Genomic DNA, 22,493 nt, shown 5'->3' on the forward strand with positions numbered 1-22,493 from the left:
AACCTTATCATGCCACTATGAACTCCCAAGGAGATCTGACTTTCACCATCTGGCTTCTACCATCTACTGAGTGATCCTGGCCAAAATACTCATTTCTGAACCTCTGTTTGCCTACCGAGAAGACAAGAATTATAGGTGTTCAACCACCTCACAAAGGTGGTTGTGAGGCTCACATGAGATGATAAAGGGAAAAATGCTTTGTAAGCAAAAGTGTATACACAGTCTGTATTGTACATTGTAACCAGGATCCTAGCAATTCCACTTCACCATTAAGGTGGCACTGAACACGTGTGGGTCTAAGAATGTCCCCTTAGCCTCCCGATCTTGGAAAACCACCTCCGAACAGTGTACACTTGTCTGGAAAGCCAGGGTTTGAACGCGTTCAGGGAAACCTAGGCCAGATTGCAAGAGTATCTGCCAGGCTCTGTGTGGAATTTTTCTTTCTGAGCTGACAACATACGTTGGTGTTGGTGCATTTGGGGTAGAGCTCCAAGTCAAGGCTAGGGCTGGGATGTTTCAAGAATGGTTTTCATTAGGGATGTGTCTCGCTGTGTGTTACTGAGAGCAGCTTCTCCTTTCACCTCCAGCAGGATGAAGTCCCCGTGCCCACCTTAAGCGCAACAGTTTCTCCGGGTCTTGCCTATTTCCGTCGGGAACACGCGTCCAAATGCCCCCGCCAGGTTCGGTCCTAAGTAGCCCTCAGGACACAAAAAGCAGCTAGTTTCTACGCTGTAATGAAGAGTCCTGGTAGGAAGACTAATAAATTTAGCCTGGTTGATGCAAAGCTTTGGTGTTTTCTCGGCCGTTCCTTTTCTCCACTACCTCTACTAGACAAACTGTGACCAAGTAAAACCCGAGGGTCCCGTGGGCGTGGAGCGAACCAGCGTATTCGGCATATGATGAGGGGCTGTCAAGTGATCCGCAAAGGATCTTGCTTCTGGATTCACAACAACCGTTGCAGTATTCCAAAGGGCTTCCTCGGTGACCCCTCTCTGTCATCGTACCCTCGTCTTCGCAGCTAAGCCCTTCCACGGCAGAAAAGAGAAGGGGCCGGAGCAGTCCCCCTTCCAGCTCCCCCCGGAAGCCCCTCCCATGCACCCCTACGCCCCCGGCCCCGTAACCGCCGCCATGCAATGATTTGCATCCATCCTTTACCTTTTCCCCCCAAGGGAAACAACTCCTACCTCCGGAATAGGCAGACGACTGACCTGTAAGTGATCGGGGAAAACTGTTTTAAAGAGGCCGGTTTCCAGAGAGCCTCGAGGGGCTTTGTCGCGGGCCTCTACGCACTTTACCTCCTGCCGCAGGGGTCCGGGGGGCGGGGCGGGGCCGCCGTGACTCCGCCCTGCGCGCCGTCCCTTTCTCCCGCCCCCGGTCCGGCGGCGCCCAGACCCCCGCGAGCGGGCGAATCCCCGCCGCACGTTCCGCGGACTCCGCTGGCCGCGCGCCCGGGGGCTGCAGTGGCGGCCGCCGCGGCACCGGGCAGAGCCCCGCGTGTGCCCGCGCCCTCACCCCGGGACCGCCGCCTGGGCCGGCGCAGGGCGAGCCCGGGGCTCTCCATGCTGCCGGCCCGGGGGCTGCGGAGTCGGCCGGGTGGCTCCTGCGATGGCGACGGAAGAGGAGGAGGCGGCGAGAGGTGAGGCTGCGGGCGCGTGGCTCCAGCTGCGGGAGCGGCGCCCGATGCGCTAGGGGCGCTCGGGCCAGGCTGAGGGGCAAGCGGCCGGCACGGCGACGCCAGGTGGGCGCACTTTGCGGGGGGGCTGTCCTCCGGCCCGGCATCACCTGCTGTGGCCTCTGGGGCCAAGGTCGTTCCTTGCGGTACAGGTGCGGTGCGTCGCCCCGCGCATCCTCCCCGAGAGCGGGAGGCGGGGAGTGACGCCCGCGGTCGCCGCCGGCTTTCGGACTGCCAGCAGCCCAGTTTCTTGGCCCCGGGCCGGACGTGTCGACGAAGGTGAGCTGGCGAGGGACCATCCACCCTGTGATGGCGAGCAGCCTGCCCCCGCCCACTACTGGGCGTTCACTTCGCCGTCTGCAGGGACTGCTGTGCGGACTTCTTAGATTTCGTTTTTCCCGTGTATAAACCAGTTGCCAGCAGCCATTAAAGGAGCTCGGGCTCTGCGAGCCCATCCCCTCTGAACTGGAAATACTCACTTTTGTTCCCTTCTTCAAAAACTGCCCAGCGGCAGACGAGCGCGGGGAGGCAGGGCTCCCCGCACTTCGTACTCTCGAAAACCACAGATTGCACCGCAACAGCTCTCTGTCAGCAAGAGGCGGCTCTTCTGCCACTACAGCTTTAGGAAAGCCATCAGTGGAATTGGTTTGTTTCGTTTTATATTTCTTTGGAGTTTTTGTGACTTGAGCTGGAAGCGTTGCTACGTCTTTTTCCTCTCTTTGGTATTCACTGGCGGTCTCTTCCGTATGACTACTCATATAATTATGGGCTGATCATAAAATATTTGTTACTTAAGACGAACAGGAGGCAGGAAAAAAAACCATAGAAATAGCTAAAGGAAGACTGGCAGAGAGAAGTTCAGGGAAGCAGTTTATTAAATTTCCACTTTCCTTTTGGAATATTGTGATGAGTTTAGATTCTTCTCTGAAATACAGCATCATGAGAAGAGGTGCTTTTGAAAAATCTAATACAGTTGTGGGGATTTGGGTCGTGCGGAGATTTCTAAAATTCTGTCATGTGAATATTTGAAGTCTTTCTGGACGATATGAAGATGTGAGTAAGCACTGGTTTGAAAAGAGAAGGCAGTATGCATCGTTTTAAGCTCAGACATCCTCTCTGCTCTGGCTGTGACTGAACTCTGCCCTTTATTCTGTCACCTGGGTTAAGTTATTGCTATTTAGCCTTAGTTTCTTCATCTGTAAAATGGGGATAATTATAGTATCTGTCTTATAGGATTGTGACGGTTAAAGGAGATATGAATATATTTAAATACCTATAAAGTGCTTAGCTCAGTTCTTGGGAAATAGTAAGTATGCCGTAAATATTAGCTTAATATAGTTATTAATTTACAGCTTCAGTTTGCTTTGTGAAAGTAATGAATCTCGTTTAGCCTATTAAGAAAGTGTTGTTGCACGCAAGCTGAAATTGGCCAAATTGAAAGACTATTTGGGCTTTTCTGAAAAAAAGAGATGTGAAAATATACCTACCAATTCAAAACAGGGCTTTCACCAGGTAAGTCTTATGACAAGTATTTGGACAAAGTTGACTGATATTTAGCTGAATACCAGATGTTAACTTGGGAGTGATCAACACTAATATTTCTTAGGTAAGAGGAGCAGAGTTTCCATGGGGGCCAGAAGGGCCAGCATTTATTGAGGTCCTATTATGTACCAGGCATTTCATGAGGGAGACCTTCTGTGGCCTCATAGCAGCCCTGTGATGTAGGAGATATTATCTCCCTTTCATAGATGAGGTGAGAACACTGAGGCTGTAGCCAGAAATTGACAAACCTGAAGTTAAAATCTGTGACTACTGCCTGGGCTGCTCTCCTTTCTTTCCTGGCTGGCTGGCTGGTTGATGAGCAGTGTGCTCACTTCCAGACACCCTCTTTATCTAAAGAGGGAGAAAAAAAATATTGTTACAAGCTCTCCCATTCCTGGAGAAGAAAACTGAAACAAAACAGAATTCTCAATGTCAGAATCCAGGGCCGTGGTTTTTTTCCCTGGCACAAAATCCTTGCAGATTCCTTTTTCCTAGGCAATTTGACATTCAGGCCCTCAGGGTAAAATAAAAATCTGGGAATTCCCTGGAGTTCTGGTGGTTAGGGCTCTGCCCTTCCCCTGCAGGGGCCACGGGTTCAATCCCTGGTCAGGGAACTAAGATGCTGCATGCTGTGCAGCGGGGCCAAAAAAAAAAAAATCTAAGATGGTGTATGGAGAAACCTCCCCATGGCTTGGTTCCACTGCTGAAAAAACTGGGCGCCTGGTTTTGAAGATGGCCACCCAAAATCAGCTGGTACATAATTGCCTGCTCACTTGTTTTTGACGGGCTTATGGTAAACACCAAGATTAAGCAAGCTGTCAAGTGCCTGGGCGTCCTCCTGGTAACTGATTCCAGAATCCTTGGAGTTAGGAAGCAGCCAATCTTGGGGGAGCAGCACATTTAGCACGACTGACTGCCAGACTTGCTCTTCGGTCGAGGCATCTGAGGGGCAGCTTTCTCACCTTCCCTTCCCTCCACCCCTATCTTTTACCTTAGCGTCCCATGTTCTCACCTGTGATGTTATCAGATCCAACTCTTTTGAGGTGTAGTTACAGTGACTTAAGTTCATTTTTGTCATTCGTGACATCAAAAGTCATGTCTTAATCAACTTTGCATAAACTCCTTTTCCTGGCCTAGATCCTGAGGCAAAGTTTCAGCCTGACGTGCATTACTCAGGATAAACCAGGATGGACTAAAATTACTTTTCACATGTTTTAGGTTAAGGAAAGAGAGAGGAAAAGAGAGAAGGGGGAGGAGGAGTGAGGAGAGGAGGGGTGGAGTAAAGAGAGAGGAGGAGAGAGAGAGGGAAGTAGCCGGGTAGAAAGGGTGTAAAGGGGAGGAAGGAGGGGGAGGAGATGAGGGAGAACGAGGCAGAGGAGGGGATGGGGAAGTAAGAAAAGGAGCACTGGGGGAAAGGGGGGAGGGCTGAGGAGGGATGGAGGTGAGGAGAGATGGGGGAGAGAAGGAAGGGAGGGTAGGGACTGCCACCCATCAAAGTTTGACTCCAGGAAAAATAAAAAGAAATTTAATGTTTAAAATATATGGGAGGGCTTCCCTGGTGGCGCAGTGGTTGAGAGTCCACCTGCCGATGCAGGGGACGTGGGTTCATACCCTGGTCCGGGAAGATCCCACATGCCGCGGAGCGGCTGGGCCCGTGAGCCATGGCCGCTGAGCCTGTGCATCCGGAGCCTGTGCTCCGCAACGGGAGAGGCCACAACAGTGAGAAGCCCGCGTACCGCAAAAAATTAAAAAAATAAATAAAATATATGGGAAAACCACAATATTCGTAAATACAGTGATTTCAGTGTACTTTTTTCCTTGTGGAAAGACTTCCTGGTTCTAAAAAGCATGATCTTTTTCTGTGCAGTGAACATTGATTAGAGCATCCTTTCGAAACCTCTCCCTTTACATAATGTTCAGGACATCATAAACAAGGTGATAACATTTCATTCTATAGCCCTGACTTCAGTTGCCCCATTGAGCTGAAGCCCTCCAGATTTCCACCACGACAGCTGAGTAACACAGGTGCCTGGGATCTGGGTCAGCATCAGCATCACCAGTGGCTCCGTGAGCCAGGTGCCCCGCAGGAGACAAGTGTACCTGAGCCATCTGCCTTTGCTTTGAGACAGTGATTTCTTGCTCTGGTTTTTGCAAGTCTGCTGTACGGAGTGGCTCCCCCCAAATCTCAGCCCTTCTGTACCCCCTGCTTCACCCAATGCCTCTCTCCTTCCGGGCGGCAGGAGGCTCTCTTCTAAGGAGAACTTAGAAGAACCTACAATTTAAGCTCTTAGTGGAGCTGCGACCCCAGGTGAAAGATGTTCTCTGCAGTAGTGTGTAGTGTTTCTGGATAGTTACTGCTAATTTATGAAGCACTTGGCTGTACACGCTCCCCGCCCTGTTTTCTTCTCTTACTCGGGTGAAGTCACATTTACTGGTCTCTGACACATAGTGTTATATCACTTTAGGCTATAATATCTCATTTACCCAGCCTGCAATTTTTAACCTTAAAATATTTTAAAACTAATTAAAATATTTAAATCAGTCCAGTTATATAATGTTAAAATTCTCATTTGAAAATACTTAAATGTTGGTTGGCATGATAAGAAATTTGTCATTTATCTAAGTAAATTAGTATTTCGTTTCTCTAGTCTTTAATCTTATGATTTAAATCTCTAGATAGTGTCTTTACAGAGAGAGAAAAACAAAGAAGACTGAAGGAAAAGGACATAGAGACTCATTCTTCCTCTCAACATGGTTTGCATGATAGGATACTTACAATTGAGGGTCAAGATGATTGCTATAAAACAGCAATTTCCAATACATTCCAAATGTTTTACTTACAATATTTTATTAATATTTTTACTTAGGTAAGAAGCATGCTTTACTGTATATTCTGAGCCTATTACAGGGAAAGTAGAGAAGCATCCATCAACTTTCTCTTCCAAAACATCTCCACTGTGTCTCCCTCACACGTACTAGACTCAGTTATGTGCCTTTCCCCATACGGTTTAAATGGTCCCACGTCCAGGCCTCTGCTTAGGCTGTTCGCTGCTCCTGGACTGTCTTGCCCTCTCTCCAGATGGGCCTGTAGGAGTCTTGAGGGCCGAGCTCAGGAATCACTATGTTTCATCTGCCTGTGGAGCAGAAGATCTGGTGTAGGAAAATCAGCACAAGCTTTGGAGCCAGGCCATTGGGAATGTGAGTGCGAGTTTATATACTAGCTATGTGACCTCAGCCAAATTATTTAACTTCTCTGAGCCCCAATTTCCTCATCTATAGAGTGGGGGTTAAAAATTTACCTACCTTGGAGAGTTATGGTGAATTAAATGAGATGATTCCAAACTGTGTAGTGAAATCTGATGTTCAACAAATGATTTTTCTTCTTCTCCTCATGAACCCTTCCCAGAACTTCCCCCATCCCTAGATGGAAATGATTGTCCCCTTCTATTTCCACACTGTAGATTTTGGTGTGCCTATGAGAACATTTGTGCCTGCTTGCCACGGCATATGTACGCATCTTAGCTCCATCCTTGGGTGGCACATTCCTAGGAGAACAGGGTTGGTTCTTGATCATCTTTACAGTCTTCAACTCCTCGTACCTATTAAGTACCTAATCAAGTTTTATCGATTTTAAGTGAATATTGGTTTGAGGTACAGGCAGGGCTGGTTCATTCATAAAGTATCCATTCAGTACGTACTTACTACTGTTCTAGGCAAACAGAGCTAAAGAAATGGATAAAGCAAGCAGAAGGGTTAAAGAGCTTATAAGATGTATTAGGCGAGGTGAAAAGCCTGATGTGTCGTATAAGATAGACCTTAGCAAAACCTATAGTTTAACTGCTAGGAGTGAGCCTCCTCACCCAAAGTTGGGAAAAATTATATCTAGTTTGTGGGGGAGGGACTCAGAGAAGGCTTTTAGAGAAGAGGTCAAGTTTAGTATTGGTGACTAGACAACTCTTGTGGAGGCAGCCCAGAAGAGGGTCCTCCAGGACAGAGACTAGGCATGGATGTGGAAAATTGTCAGTGATGTGCTTGGAAAAACTGTTGCTAAGATCCTTTGGGTCTGGCCAGGAAAAGTGGAAAAGGAAGAACTGGCCTGTCGTTGTCTTGTTAGTGCCATCGAGGGCTTCCACTCCCACGCCTGTGATGTGGCAGGACAGTTAACACAGAAAGCCTGAGTTACAGCAGGACAGTTAACACAGAAAGCCTGAGTTACAGCAGGACAGTTAACACAGAAAGCCTGAGTTACAGCCTGGTGATTTGCCTTCTCTCCAAAAGGAAAGATCCATGTATCTTCTTTTGGGTCCCTGGCCAGCAAGAGAGCGTTTGTATCACCCTGAAAGGCTACTTGTGGCATGTTTCTGATCAGAAAGAAAAAAATCAGAGATCCTGGTTCTCGGCAGATGATTAGTTGTATGGTCTTAGCCTTCACTCCAAGTGCACCTGGGACACTACTTTCTCTCATCCTCTTTTCCCTGAAAAAAAGTAGCTGCTTATATCTTTAAATCCATTTCACATTCTTTCTTCTGAAAAGCCTCACTAGTGCTATTTCATTTATTCCCATTGCAGCCAGTTGAGAAGCAGGTTTCTGGACTTGCATCATCTGTTCAATGTAATGACCTATGTTGTTCCACTGTCCCCATCGCTGATGTGCCCCTCCTATGGACATGTGCTCCTGGCCTGATCTCAGACCCTTCCCGTGCAGCTGCACGGGACAGGGCTGCACCAGGCTCTCAACCTTGACTTCCAAAACAAACAGTGAAGATTTATAAACCAAAAGGAATCCATTGCCAGGCAAGTCAGAACATGTTCCTAATGTGAAAAGAGCACTCCTGGAAACACCTGTGTGTGGTAACATCAGAAGATGTTCTTATTTTGATTCAGACACCGTGCAGAGGATCTCTGGCTTAGAAGTTACTTGAAAGCAGAAGCTCTTATTATATATATATCAAAATACCTCTGCATCTTTTTTTCTTAGGAGAGGAGAATATAGGGAGAACAGGTTGTTGTTGAGCCTAGACGGTACCAAAGCCGTATGTATTTTATAGAAATACAGATTATGAAAGAGAGATCAGCATACCATGAGCAGAACTGAAATTGAACGCTTTTCACAGCAGAGATCAATATATGTTTAAAGGCATAGAAGATAGTGAAGATTAGTAATTGTTTTGTCAAAATCTAGAGAATAGTTTTTACTGAAAAAGTTGAACGCAATCTCGGGCTCTACATTTGTCTTTCTTCCCAGCTCCCTGGTTGGAGTATTGGATTTCCTCTCTGAGTTACGTGGTACCCAAAGGTAGGCAGTGCTTACACTACCAGGGAGACAAACTGTATTGCATTGTAGGGAGGCCATCGCTTCTGGAATGAGTCATCCAGACGACAGCACTGACCTAGAAAAGAGAGACCAGACTCAATTTTCCAGGCATCATGGTGCTAGTGGTTTCTTTAGGACAATTCTCTTTTCTTTACTTTTCAACTTGAGTTCACATAGAGCTTTTGGCTTGTCAGTTCCTTTCAGCAGCAGTAACCGTTGCCACCTCCGGGACATGTGGTCGCAAACCAAGCAGCCAGATCTTAGAAGGACGTTCGAATTCACACCTCAAATTTTAGAAGACGTCTAGGCCGAATTCTTTATCAAGAGGTTTTAAAATAATTTTTTGTTAGCTATTCGTTTAGGAAGAGCCCGAAGGCAGCTTTAGATTCTAATCATCATTATAACTATGGTATGTTATCTGCAGATAATATTAAAGTCATAAATGTCATGTTGGGTTTTATTACTTTTAAAACTCATTCTGTGTTTCAGTTTTAGGACTTCAGCGTTTTCCTGTTGCAGTGGCAGTGCTTCCCGCCCCACCCCCTTTTAAAGGGTCTCCTTCTTTCTAGACTAATCACCATTGAATGAAGAGATACACAAATATTTTTGTGCACGCTGACAAATTTTTTTTCCCCAAAGTTAAGGTGTCTTACTTTGTTGATACTTTAGATGTGAAGAACCATGATATGTTTTGTAGGTTCTGTATCAAATTTTGCATATCAAATCATACCTGACTAATATTACTCATGATAATAGCCTACACTGTTTTCTATGTACTATGCCAGCGTTGTATCTTCCTGTGTAACAATGCTGTGGGGTAGCCCATCAACATCTAAAGATGTTTCTGTGACTTTAGGAGAAAGCAGCTGATACTGAAAATGCTGAACCCCGCATTCTTACGCATGAGGATCAATCAGGCTGGACCAGGTTAGGGGAACTTTCTGTCTCAGTGTGGAACAAATTCTGAATGAACTGCTTTTTCTTGCTTTTGCCATCCTGGATGAGGTTATAATGCCTCTGGAAGATTGGTCTTTTCTGCAACAGTCGTCGTCAGGGAAGCATTCTTAGGTGCTTATATCACTCTGATTATATTCTGCATCATAACTGCATGGTTTCCCGTGACTCCGATTTCCTTAGAGTCATTCTGGGTGTTTCTCTTCCCGCTTTGCCCCATTTCAAAAGCTTAGCATGGATCATTCTCACTTTTTGGCTCTTCTAAAGAGTGAATAATTCTTAACCTTTATTGAGGATTTACTCTGTGCTAGTTGTCTAAATGCTTGACGTGGTATGATTCACGAATCTTCAGCAAATCTGTAAAGTTGGTACTGTTATTGTTCCATGTTTCTGAGGAAGAAATTGAGACACAGAGATTTTAAGTACATTGCCCAAGGTAAAGTGTGCATAGTAAGTAGCAGAACCAGGATTTGAACCCAGGCAGACTGGCCTCCAGAGCTTTTATCCTTTTCTTCAAATCCTGCTAGACCTCTGGATGAGGTACCATTTCTGTGATGTTCTGATGTCTAAAACTGAACTCCCGTTGGGAGGGAGTGTGGAACACTGGCCTACTTTTGGCTTTGGAAGAATGTGAACTCTTTCACCTAATAATTGTGTGATCTTTGGCATGTGTACCAGTCAGCGTTCAACCAGAGGAGCTGAACCAGTAGGAGATATGTATATTAAGAGATTTATTACAAGGAATTGGCTTATGCAAATGTGGGAGCAAACCAGGCAAGCCTGGAATTCGTAGGATGGGCCATCAGAAAAGGCAGGCTGGAGCTCTCAGGCACCAACCGAAGCAGCTGTCCGTAGGCAGAGTTTCTTCTTCAGGGAAGCCTCAGCTCTGTTTTTAAGGCCTTTCAACTGACAAAATCAGGCCCACCCATATCATCTAGGATAACCCTACATAACCCTAGCCCTACTCTAACCCTCACCCTAATCTAGGACAGTCACCCCTATTAATGTCAACTGATTATAGAGTTTAATCACATCTACGAAATACCTTCAACAGCAACACTTAGATTCGTATCTGACTGAGTGAATTGAGGACTGTAGCCAGCCAAGCTGACATGGCAAAAAGACCGCGGCAGCAAGTTACTTCATTCCTCTGAGGCTGTTTCCTTGTACGCTAAACCATCGCCATAGGGCTGTTGTGAGGATTGTACGAAGTAAGGTATGTAAAGGTCACGGTGCCTGGCGTGTAAAGATTCAGCACGAGATTATTTAACTGGTGGTGGTGGTGGAAGTGGGGATGCTGACAGCAGCAGCAGCTGTGATCTCGCCCAGCATAGTGACTTAATCCCCTTTCCTATCACTCTCCTGACCAGTCTGGTTTACTGCAGGGAGTGCTGCCTAACTGATGTTCCTGCCGAAAATCTCTTCTCATCCGTTTTTTTTCTCAAGACTATATTGGAGAATTAAAGTAGCTCACTACTCTCCATCTTTGAAAAAAATGTCTTACTGCAGTCCAGACTCACTGTGTTTATAGCTTTCCTCAGTATATTACTGCAGTAGTGTACTCCCTCCCCCAAAAGCACTACCCACCGCTTGCTTGCTAAAAGCTCGCGGGAGGGAGGACTGCCTTCCCCAGTGGCATTGAGTGCTTTTGTTTTTGTTTTTGTTTTTGAATTTCTGTAGTGATTGAGAGTGGGACATGCATGAGAACTGTTTCTCCAAAAGAGGCTACTGTATTTAAGTTCTGTTTCTTTTATTGAAACTGTAGTGTAACACACAGCTGGGCATCTTGTTTCACACTCTGAGCCTCAGTTTCCTCAACTGTAAGGTGAGTGAATTGGACAGGATAATGTCTTTTGTTCCCTTTCCCTCCTCTTAATCTTTTATTGCAAATTAAGAAAATCAGGTGTATATTTTTAGGGTTTTATATTTTATAGTAACTTTTATCTTTTTGAGCAAAAGTTGTTTGTTTTTTTCCAGATCAAAACAGATACTTAAAAGGCAGTACTTTTGAATATAGGTCAATCAAACAGTAGTTGAATCAAATAGTAAATAAAGAATTAGCCAAGAGAATCTTCCACTTCCCCACTCTATCAGATGAGAAACAACTCGTTAACAAATGAACGAACTTAGGAACTGTTAAAAGTCTATAGGAATAGCATCTTTGGCGTTGAATGTCATACAGCAAGCGAGTGGGCTGTGAACCTTAACATTTAAGATCACGTTCCAGATTTTATTCATTGAAATGCGTAAATGATGCCTTTTCCCAATAATTTGTCCTTTTTTTCCATTTCACCGCACCACCAGCAGCACTCAAGCCTTTGGTTAATACCTGGTAGAATCCCAGGTATTACAGGAGGATCGATCAGATTTCCAGTTCCATGAAGGAGCGGTCTCTGGTCACCATCATATTCTCAGCCCCTACAGCACGGTGTCTGCTTCATAGGAGCTTGATGAGTATGTTCTGATGGCACGATATGCAGGATGTCCAAGGGCCACAGCTGACAGGTTCCACTCACCAGGTGACTAGGCCAGTAGGGGACTTGGCTAGCTCTTTTCCTCCCATGCCCTTTCTACCTGTTGTGTTGTACTGTTGTGCTACACACTGGGGAACTGTCTTTTTAGATCATTCTAAGGTTTAGAAGCCATAAATTTCCTATCCTCCTGTATCCTACTCCTCCCATTCACACCCATGCAATTGGTTTGTGTTCCACCCTGAGCACTGCGCCCTCATGACCAGATATGGAGGGCCTTAGCATGTGCCATGCAGGAGATCCAGGGCACCTGCTTATTTTAAAGCCATTTTTAGTACCTAGTCAGATGGGGATGATGCAAGCAAATCCACATGTTACCTCACACGTGCTCTGGAATATAAATGCCTTTGCACAGAGCAAGCCTGGGAGATCCCTGGCCCCTCCTTACTAGTAGCAGGGATGTGTCATATAGGAAACCACATTGCCCTCTGGCCCATTTTAAGCCAGGAGGCCCAGCATAGTCCATGCAGCGAACACCACTTACTCCCTGAGGCTCTCTGACACCCTTGCATTGTTCACTGTCGTACTCCCAGACTGCTTTCCCCACCCCAAAGTGGGTCCTTTCTCCTATGGCTGAGTGATTGTCTGAGTCCACTCTGACCATTCACATCTCTTCCCTAGTGTCAACCTTTGGCTTACCTCTGTGACTCTGACTTGAGCTCTCGCTTTGTCTATGCTGTATTTGGTCACAGTGAATAATTCCCTACTCTTCCCTCTTTGGCTTTTTGTTGTTGCTGTTCAACATGCCAGCCGGACATTTGGTTTGAAAATGTAAATGTCATGCTGGTCACTTTTGCAGATGGCATATTTTAAGGAGGCTTAGTCAATCTGGTAGACAGATTCTGAATCCAAAAAGATGTTTATAGGGTGATACCAAAGAAGATTAAACTTAACAACAAAAAAAAGGGTCAGCACCTCAGTGTAAAACAAAATGCAGACGTATGAAATGGTAAAGATGTGACTTAACAGCAGCCCGTAGAAAAGACAGATTTGGGTGTACTCCAGAAAATCCCTACCTGGGAATCAGGAGACTTACATAGCAGTCCCTCCTCCATCAATGTCTGGCTGTATGATAAAGGGCAAGGAACTTAATCAACTATGGAATTCTGTTTCTTTCTTGGAAGAAGAACGAGCTATACTAGACCATCTCTAATGTTAGTTATAGTTCTAAAATTACATGAATGAATCAACAGTTTACATTTTATTTATTTATTTTTGGCTGCGTTGGGTCTTCGTTTCTGTGCGAGGGCTTTCTCTAGTTGTGGTGAGCGGGGGCCACTCCTCATCGCGGTGCGCGGGCCTCTCACTGTCGCGGCCTCTCTTGTTGCGGAGCACGGGCTCCAGACGCGCAGGCTCAGTAGCTGTGGCTCACGGGCCCAGTTGCTCCGCGGCATGTGGGATCTTCCCACACCAGGGCTCGAACCCGCGTCCCCTGCATTGGCAGGCAGGTTCTCAACCACTGCGCCACCAGGGAAGCCCCTGGGCCTTCACTTTAACCTGTTGATTCGGGCTTCCCTGGTGGCGCCACCAGGGAAGCCCCTGGGCCTTCACTTTAAACTGTTGATTCGGGCTTCCCTGGTGGCGCCACCAGGGAAGCCCCTGGGCCTTCACTTTAAACTGTTGATTCGGGCTTCCCTGGTGGTGCCACCAGGGAAGCCCCTGGGCCTTCACTTTAACCTGTTGATTCGGGCTTCCCTGGTGGCGCAGTGGTTGAGAACCTGCCTGCCAATGCAGGGGACGCGGGTTCGAGCCCTGGTGTGGGAAGATCCCACATGCCGCGGAGCAGCTGGGCCCGTGAGCCACAGCTACTGAGCCTGCGCGTCTGGAGCCCGTGCTCCGCAACAAGAGAGGCCGCGACAGTGAGAGGCCCGCGCACCGCGATGAGGAGTGGCCCCCGCTCACCACAACTAGAGAAAGCCCTCGGACAGAAACGAAGACCCAACGCAGCCAAAAATAAATAAATAAATAAATTTATTTTTTAAAAAAAGTGAAGGCCCAATGTATAAAATAAAAGCTAATGCAGTCTTATACATAATGAAAGTATAATCAGAACATTATCATTCAAAGTTCTACTCTCCTCTCTGTGGAGGTGACAATTCTTGGATGTTGAGTTCCGATCACACCACACATCAAAGTATTTTTAGCCAAAGTATGTTCAGAAGAGAGCAACCAGGCTAGTGACAAGGCAACCTATGGGTAATGTTTGAAAGAATCACATGGTTTGGCTTAGGGGAGAGAAGAATTTAGGACAAAAGTGTGAGATATTATGGTTGTCCACCGAAGTTTGAGGGGTTCTATACTATATACAAACTATCTGAGATGCCACCTCCTTCCTGAAGCCTTCATGGAGTGCTGTGACCCAGAGTTCTCCAAAGATACCTTCCATTCCACCTTGTAGTTGGGTTATTCCTATACTTATCTGACTGAACTCTTTGAGGGTGAATGCCATGTCGTACTTATCCTTGCACCCTCTCTAGCTTCTAATGCAGTGCCTTGCACAGTAATAAGTATGCAAGTACCTGCAACTGAATTGAAACTTATTAGACTTATCAGACATAGGGATGTTGGATAGAAATTACAGAGAGACTTTTTGGCTTTCCAAGAAGTAACCTTTTCAAATAATAAAAACATCTTAAAATTACATGGATTACTATGTAATCCATCGCACAACCTATTCATTAGAATGAATAAAGTTAAAAAGGCTGACAATGCCAGTTGTTGGTGAGGATGGAGCAGCTGGAACTCTGAGATACTGCTAGTGGAAATGTGGAATGGCATAACCGCTTAGGGACACAGTGTGGCAGTTTCCCCAAAATGTAAACATGTACCTACCTTGCAACCCATGTTCTGTGTCTAAGTATTTACCCAAGATAAAGGAAAACATTTGTCTAAGCAGAGACTGGTACATGAATATTTGAAGCAGCCTTATTTACAATAGCCAAAAATTGGAAATAAGCCAAATGGTCATCAACAAATGAATTCCGTGGATACACAAAATATGATACCCACCCAAGGGGAAACAAATTGGCAATAAAACCGCACAGCAACGTGGATGAATCTCAAAATCATTATGAGGGAAAGAGGCCAGACTCAAAAGGGTATGTCATATGATTCCATTTATATAAAATCTAGAAAATGCAAACAAATGGTTAAAAAACTAAAAGCAAGTCACTGTTTGCCTGGGATTGGGGTGGAGGGAAGGGCTTGGGGAAATCTTTTCCTGGTTTTTTCATGTCTTAATTTTATGGTGGTTTTTGATATGTAGAAATTTTAACTTTTTAATGTAATCATTTCTTTTGCGGTTTTTACCTTTGGCCTCATGCTTTGAAAGTCCTCACTTTAAGATTATGTAAACAGTCACATATTTTTTTCTTTATACTTTCATGATTTTATTTTCCTACATTTAACTCATTCATCCAGCACAAATTTATTTTGGTCAATAGCGGGAAATAGAGATCTAATATTTTCCAAATAGGTAAAGAATTGACCTAATACTAGTTAATTGAATAATCCGTCATTTCCTCAATTATTGAGTGTGGGTGGTGTGTCAGGGATTGTTTTAAGATGGGAATACAAACATGGTCCCTGCCGTCAAGGAGCTGTGTCTGGTGAGAGAGACTGACTAGTGACAAGATAATTACAGTGAAGTGGGATCAGCTCAATGATGGTATCAATTACAAGGTGCTACTGGATTACATAGGAGGGGCCCCAGTTAGGTGGCAGGTTTGGGGGGCAGTGGTCAGAGAGGGCTTCTTGTGGAGATAACATGTCTTGACAAGTAAGTTTATGTTAACCTGATTTGGGAACAGGGCATTCCAGGCATAAGCATGCCTAGAGAAGCAGAGCCGGGGGGGAACGTGACATGGCTGGGGACTGTCACTTAGTGCTTTGTGCCTGTTGCCTGGGTCACGAGTAAGAGAGCGGCATGCGGTGAGGCTCGTAGGGAGGCTGAAAAACTTTGTATTTCATGTCATCTTAAATTCAGCGGGGAGCTTCCCTGGTGGCGCGGTGGTTGGGAGTCTGCCTGCCGATGTGGGGGACACGGGTTCATGCCCCGGTCCGGGAGGATCCCACATGCCGCGGAGCGGCTGGGCCCGTGAGCCATGACCACCGAGCCTGCGCGTCCAGAGCCTGTGCTCCACAACGGGAGAGGCCACAGCAGTGAGAGGCCCACGTACCGCAAAAAAAAAAAAAAAAAAAAAAAAAATTCAGCAGGGAGCTGTACACCTGAAACTAACATAACATGGGAAGTCAACTATACTTCAATTAAAAAAAAATTCAGTGGGGAGCCACAGTTGAATTTTGAGCAGTGAAATGCAGTAATCAAAGCCCTTGTGCAATGATCATACTGCTGGTGGTCTGCACATTGAGTAGCGTACTGCTTTTTTCACAGCAACGATCACAGTTTTGAATTATGTGTTTGGTTATTGATGCATGTGTCACATTACCCTCTTCAGAAGCGGCGGGAGAAATTTCTGGTTTAATGATTATATGAGGATTTTCATGTGGAGATCTGAATTATCTGATACTATACTTCTGGTTTAATCTAGCTCTGTAGCTGGCCTTAATTTGACTCAGACCTCAGTCATCTTTAACAGTTACATCGTCAATCTGACCGTTCGAGTGAGGGTAGAGAGAGGTGCACATCGGTATCCGTTTAGATCTTTTGCGTGGCCATAAGTCCATTATACCCAATTCAGATAAGTAATTAATGTCCTACCTACTATCTGTCCAGCAAAACTTCATAGATTCCAAGAGGCTTCAACATTTATCTCATTTTTTTGGTATCAAAGCTCTGCAAGGGAACTCTAGTCGGTATCATCACCTCTATTTTACGGATGAGGACTCCCCAGAGAGGGCCAACCACTCCCCTGGAGCCACAGTGAGGTGGGGGCTTGGACAGAAGTGCTCTTGGCTGTGCCTGGTTCGCTGCTCACGCGTGGGAAGCAGTGTTACTGCAGTGGGGGCTGAACTGGGGCTGGGCTCCATGAAGGCCATACAGTCAGGAGGTTCTTCCCTTAGGAGAATCGTCAGAAACCAGTACAGGCTGTCAGGTTACTTCGTCACTCCCCATGAAGAAGCTGTGCTTTGGGCAGACTGTGGCTGTTGCCTGCCACAGACAACAGCCTTTTATGGACTCTGTGGTGTCACAGTTCTTTCCAAAGCATCAAACATTGTACCTGATGGGTGCTTTCAGTCGGTTATCCAGCGTGGCTGCCACTTTCAGAAATCAGAACAGTTACCTACTCTCCCTGCCTCCTCAACAAAGGGAATCCTCTATAGGCAGGTAACGCTTGTGGAAAATTTCTTCTTGACTCTTCCTTAAATACTTCGCCAACAGACCTCTCTTTCACACACAGTTTAGGACAAGGGTCAGTCTGGACTCGTGTGCATTTGATTAGGAACTCCCTGTCGCTTCTCATAGGAAAACATTAAGATGTGCCATGAAAGTGGCTCAGTGTGTTCTCACATCTTCAGCAACAAGTTCATGGTGTCAGCAGTCTGTATTTGCTCTTTGGGTTTAAAAAACAATATAAGAGAGAGTGGCATGGACATATATACACTACCAAACGTAAGGTAGATAGCTAGTGGGAAGCAGCCGCATAGCACAGGGAGATCAGCTCGGTGCTTTGTGACCACCTAGAGGGGTGGGATAGGGAGGGTGGGAGGGAGACGCAAGAGGGAGGAGACATGGGGATATATGTATATGTATAACTGATTCACTTTGTTATAAAGCAGAAACTAACACACGATTGTAAAGCAATTATACTCCAATAAAGATGTAAAAAACAAAAACAAAAACAAAAAAATATATAAGAAGGGCCGCATACATGACTCTTCAAATAGTGGTATAAATCTATCCTTTCAAAAAAATGCCCAAGGCTTGTGCATAACACAAAACTTTGGGGGGAATGTTTATTTTTTCTAAATTAAAAAAATAGTATGTGTTAGTTGTAGAAAATTTGAAAATTTTTATTTTCAAATAATTTTAAATTAAGGAAAATAGATGCATTCACCATGTTCTTTATTTTCTGTATTCTGATGCTTTCACATGTGGGACCCTGCTGATTCGGGAGGGACTGCCCCTCCCAGGATCCGCCCACTGAGAGTAAACAACTTGCCCTGTGAGTGCGCTTGTCAAATACCACACCAGCCAATCCAGAGCCCACACCCCGCCACCTCCTTCATTGGGATCTCACACTCTGGGCTACTGTCTGCCTGTCCTAATTGCCCCTGGGCCAGGTACCAGACAACGAGGGACAGCCCCGATGCCCCACAGGCTGCTGAAATCATTCAAACTAGCCCAAACTAAACCTGCTCAGCCTGTCTTGCTCATTCCTTCCCACAGAAACCACAGTAGAGACTCTTACCCACAGATGCCCCTCTCCCTCTGCCTCCTGACTGGCCCTGGTGCTTTCCCTTGTGGCCCCATGTGGCCTGGCATGCCCCCTCCTCCTGGGAACCGTGAGTAGCAGTCTACCTTTTTGTCTCCTGATCTGTTGGCCTTAGTGTACCTTAAATCTTCTGTTAATATACTGTATTTTTAAACAGTAAATAAACGTACAAAATTTATTGTTTCATATAGCATTTACTCTTTCATAAATAATTGGAAAACATTGTATTTAAAAGCTGCAGAGCGGTCCATCACATGGTTGCAGCCTAGTGTTTTAGTTGTTCCCTTGTTTGTTGATACCTTTAGGTTGTTTTTAGGTTTACACTGTTGAAATATTTTAGTTCATTTGTATGTACATCTTTAATATTTTTAGGATAAACTCAAAGAAATAGAATTCTGGGTCAAAGGATATAAGTATCTTTGTGTCCCTTGATACAGTTTTCCAAATTGCATTTTAGAAAGGTTATGCCAGTTTTCATTCCCACCAGAAGTATATGAAACTGTGAGAGTGTCTCTCTTCTCACCTCTTCCCCTTCGTCAAGACTCCTTTTTGGGTACAATAATTTATTAGGATAAGTCAGTTTGATAGGGGGAAAAACGTTTCTTTTCTCACTTCAGTAATTCTCAGGTGATCTGTAATGTGGTCAACCTAAATTTGAAGGAATGATCATAGTGGGGTTGTGGAAGCTAATCACTCTCTCCTGTATTTCAGAACTAGGAAGTGAGGTTGGCATTTATTTCAGCTTCACTGCCTCTTCCAGACGTTATTCCCCTTTGTCACTTAATGACAGGCATGCCTTGGAGATACTGCTGGTTTGGTTCCAGACCACTGCCATAAAGCTAATATTGCATTAAAGTGCGTCACAGGAATTTTTTGGTTTCCCAGTGCATGTAAAAGTTATGTCTATACTATACTATAATCTGTGCAATAGCAGTATGTGTAAAAAATGTACATATCTTAATTTTGAAATACTTTATTGCTAATATGATGCTAACCATCGTCTGAGCCTTCAGTGAGTCATAATCTTTTTGCAATAGCAACATCAAAGATCACTGATCACAGAGCACTGTAGCAAATATAATAATGATGAAAAAGTTTGAAATATGGCGAGAATTACCACAGTGTGATGCAGGGACATGAAGTGAGCTGTTGGGAAAATGGTGTCAATAGACTTGCACTATGCAGGGTTGTCACAAACCTTCAATTTGTAAAAAGCACAATATCTGCAAAGTGCAGTAAAACGAGGTGTGCCTGTACCTTCACTTAGGTTTTCTGTTTATTCACCCCTCTTCTATCCTTATTTTAATCATCTACCCACCTCCAGGATGCTGCCCCTTGTGTTCTTAGACATCTTCCTCTCCTGCCCATCCCCTGATGTCATCCTGGATGACTTTGGTCTTTCTTCTCTTCCCCAGAATACCCCATCGTCACTGCACTACAGTGCCCCCTGGGCACCTCTTACTTGGCCCTTGAATCAGCTGCAGATGCTTTACCTCTGAATCCCCAAGTCTGAACTTCTCCCTGCTGACCATGGTCTTGTATTTTTATGACTCTCCCACTTACACAAACATTCCAGCCACCTGCCTGTTCTTTCAGCTCCTTTTTGGTGTCTCTTGCTTTCCTACCAGCCTGTACTCTGTGATGCACTATTTTACTACAGTTGTCCCTTGAACAACAGCGGGGATTGTGGTGCCCTACCCTCCATGCAGTCAAAAATCCTTGTATAGCTTTACAGTCAGCTCTCTGTATCCATGGTTCCACATCCATACATTCAACCAACTGCCAACTGTGTAGTACCCTAGTACGTATTTAGTGAAAGAAATCCTTGTATAAGTGGACCTGTGCAGTTCAAACCTGTGTTGTTCAGCGGTCAATTGTAGGATGTTGTAGGCATCACTTATTCATTGTTCTTTTGACTTTCTGCATACTTCCCCGGCTAGTGACTGGCCTTGGGCAAGTAAAGCCACCTATTTTCTCTGCTTTGGTTCTCCAGCTTTTAGACATCTTGCTGAGTTTGAAGTCAAGGCCAAGAGTATAACATTTCCTCCTCCAGCCTACGCAGGAGAGGTGGCTCCTTCTGTGATGCTCTGATACTGTATCTGAGATAAGTGGTGGTTGATCCTTAGGTGGGACCCTGATCCCCGTGTCGAAGGATCTTTGGCTTTCCCTGCTCATGCTTGGCAGCAAAGCCTTATTTTCCCAGCCAAGCCGGAAAGGGTTCAGTGAACAGCTCTGAGTACAATCTTCATTACAGAAATAAATAGGGACCCAGGTAAGAAGTGAGCCGTTCAGGTTGGACAAAGGTGGAATGCATTAGGATAAAAGTTGTAGCTTATGATGGGAAGACTAGTTCCTAGAAGAGAGAACAAATGTGCCCTCTGCCTTCGTGCTGATTGGCCAAGAAACAAAGGGGGCTGAAATGCAGTGCTAGGTAACTTCACTAGCTCCCTGCTACCTGGAAATCAAGCTCAGACTCCGCAGTAGGACATCCAGGGCCCTCCACCAACTAGCTCAGTCTGTGTTTCCAGCTTGATTTCCTAATGTTTCACACTGTATGCAGCCATACGGATCTACTTGCTATTCCCTAATAGTTCATATATATTCTTTTTTCTTTCTGAACTGTAGATATGTCTTACAAAAGTAAGACATGACACTTGTAAAATTTTAGAACAATACAGAAAAGTAAAAAGGAAGAAAAGCTTTAATTGGCCACTCAGACAAAACACTTGGAAACATTTCACTGTGTTTCTTTCTAGATTTTTTTCTCCCTGAAAATACATTATCTTAGTTTCTTGATATTATGTAGTCTCTGTGTCTTTCATCCTGCTTTTTAAACTAAATGTTACATAAACATTTTCCATAGTTATAAAACCCATAAACATTATTTTATTTTTTGTCAACAACAGATATTTATTTCTCATGGTTCTGCAGGCTGGAAGTCTGAGATCAGGGTTTCAGTGTGGTTGGGTTCTGGAGAGAGTGCTCTGATGGTGCAGCTGGCCAGCTTCTTGGTGTAGCCTCATGTGACAGAAAGACAGCCAGCTCTCTGGCCTCTTCTGATAAGGCACTAATCCCATTCTTGAGGACTCCACTCTCAGGATCTAATTACCTCCCAAAGACCCCACCTCCAAACATAATCACATTGGGGATTAGATTTTATATGAATTTTGTGGGACACATTCACTCCATAACAGCACCCAAATGGGTGCTAAGACAAAATTAAAATTATGTCCTCTTATTTCTGCCTCACATTGCCTATTAACAAACCAAGTAGGGAGTGCCCATCACCTGAGAAGGAGCGTGCTCCTCAGAGCCCTGTGTGAGGTGGCCAAGTAGGGAGTGCCCATCGCCTGAGAAGGAGCGGGCTCCTCAGAGCCCTGTGTGAGGCGGTACAGCAGGAAAGGAGAGATGGGAGAGCCGCTTGCTGCTGAGATTTCCTGAGTGTTAGAGATCAAAGCCTTCACTGTGGGAAGCCTGGCAAATAGCTGAAGCTGTGACTCTCCAACTTCACAAATGATGATACATGTAACAAGTTTCTACTGAAGAGCTGTAAGCGTTGGAAAAAAAATGTTTATGGAAAGGGGCCAGACAGACTCGCAGGCAGAAGGGCAACGTGAGTATCAACCAAGAGTGAAGCACTTTCAACCTCTCTGGTCCACAGGTCAGGTTAAAATTCCAGACCCTCTGTGTGGAGAAAAGGGAACCCTCCTACACTGTCGGTGGGAATGTAAGTTGGTACAACCATTATGGAGAACAGTATGGAGGTTCCTCAGAAAACTAAAAACAGAATTACCATATGATACAGCAATCCCACTCCTGGGAATATACCCAGACAAAACTATAATTCAAAAAGATACATGCACCCCTCTGTTCATAGCAGCACTGTTCACAATAGCCAAAACATGAAAACAACCTAAATGTCCATTGACAGGTGAATGGATAAAGAAGATGTGGTACATATATGCAATGGAATACTACTCAGCCATAAAAAAGAACAAAATAATGCCATTTGCAGCAACATGGATGCAACTAGAGATTATCATACAGAGTTAAGTAAGTCAGAAAGAGAAAGGCAAATATATGAT

The 22,493-nt window shown here is 45.1% G+C and overlaps 1 protein-coding gene across 1 annotated transcript in view; it reads left to right on the forward strand.

Moving 5' to 3' along the window:
* Window positions 1-2,215: 2,215 nt before the first annotated feature.
* The window catches only part of BMAL2 (basic helix-loop-helix ARNT like 2), a 95,035-nt gene continuing 74,757 nt past the window's right edge, over window positions 2,216-22,493 (forward strand). Inside the window, exon 1 of the mRNA XM_082850755.1 lies at window positions 2,216-2,317. The gene's annotated coding sequence lies outside the window, so the exon portion shown is untranslated. The remainder of the gene's footprint in view (window positions 2,318-22,493) is intronic.

The sequence above is a fragment of the Leucopleurus acutus genome (assembly GCF_964270905.1).
Source record: "Leucopleurus acutus genome assembly, chromosome: 11".
Classification (NCBI taxonomy): Eukaryota; Metazoa; Chordata; class Mammalia; order Artiodactyla; family Delphinidae; genus Leucopleurus; species Leucopleurus acutus.